The sequence below is a fragment of the Geospiza fortis genome, unplaced genomic scaffold, assembly GCF_000277835.1.
Source record: "Geospiza fortis unplaced genomic scaffold, GeoFor_1.0 scaffold685, whole genome shotgun sequence".
In the NCBI taxonomy this organism is placed as follows: Eukaryota; Metazoa; Chordata; class Aves; order Passeriformes; family Thraupidae; genus Geospiza; species Geospiza fortis.
Genome location: NW_005054662.1, coordinates 87,133 through 87,482, shown reverse-complemented (window position 1 = coordinate 87,482; position 350 = coordinate 87,133).

Below are 350 nucleotides of genomic sequence, written 5' to 3'. Positions count from 1 at the left end.
GCGCCCCCTTTGCCGCCCACCATGGGCAGAACCAGCGGGGTTTTCCCGCCCGTTCCTGCCTGGATGTGGCAGCGTGAGCAGGCAGCCTCACCCCTCACACAGGACTGGGCTGGAAACTGCTTTTCTGGGGGGGAAAGTTGGGGGTTTGGGTTTTTTCATCCTTTACGCTCTCAGCCCTGCATCCCAGCAAGTCCATCATCTGCTGGATGCTGAAATAGGATTCAGGTGTCCAGCGCAGAGTCCCGCTGCCAGCTGGAGCTCATCAGCCATCCCCATGGCCCCGTCCCAACAGGATGCAAAATAATCGGCACGGGGGATCCGCTTCCCTGCCGGGGGTGCCCCGCGTGGCC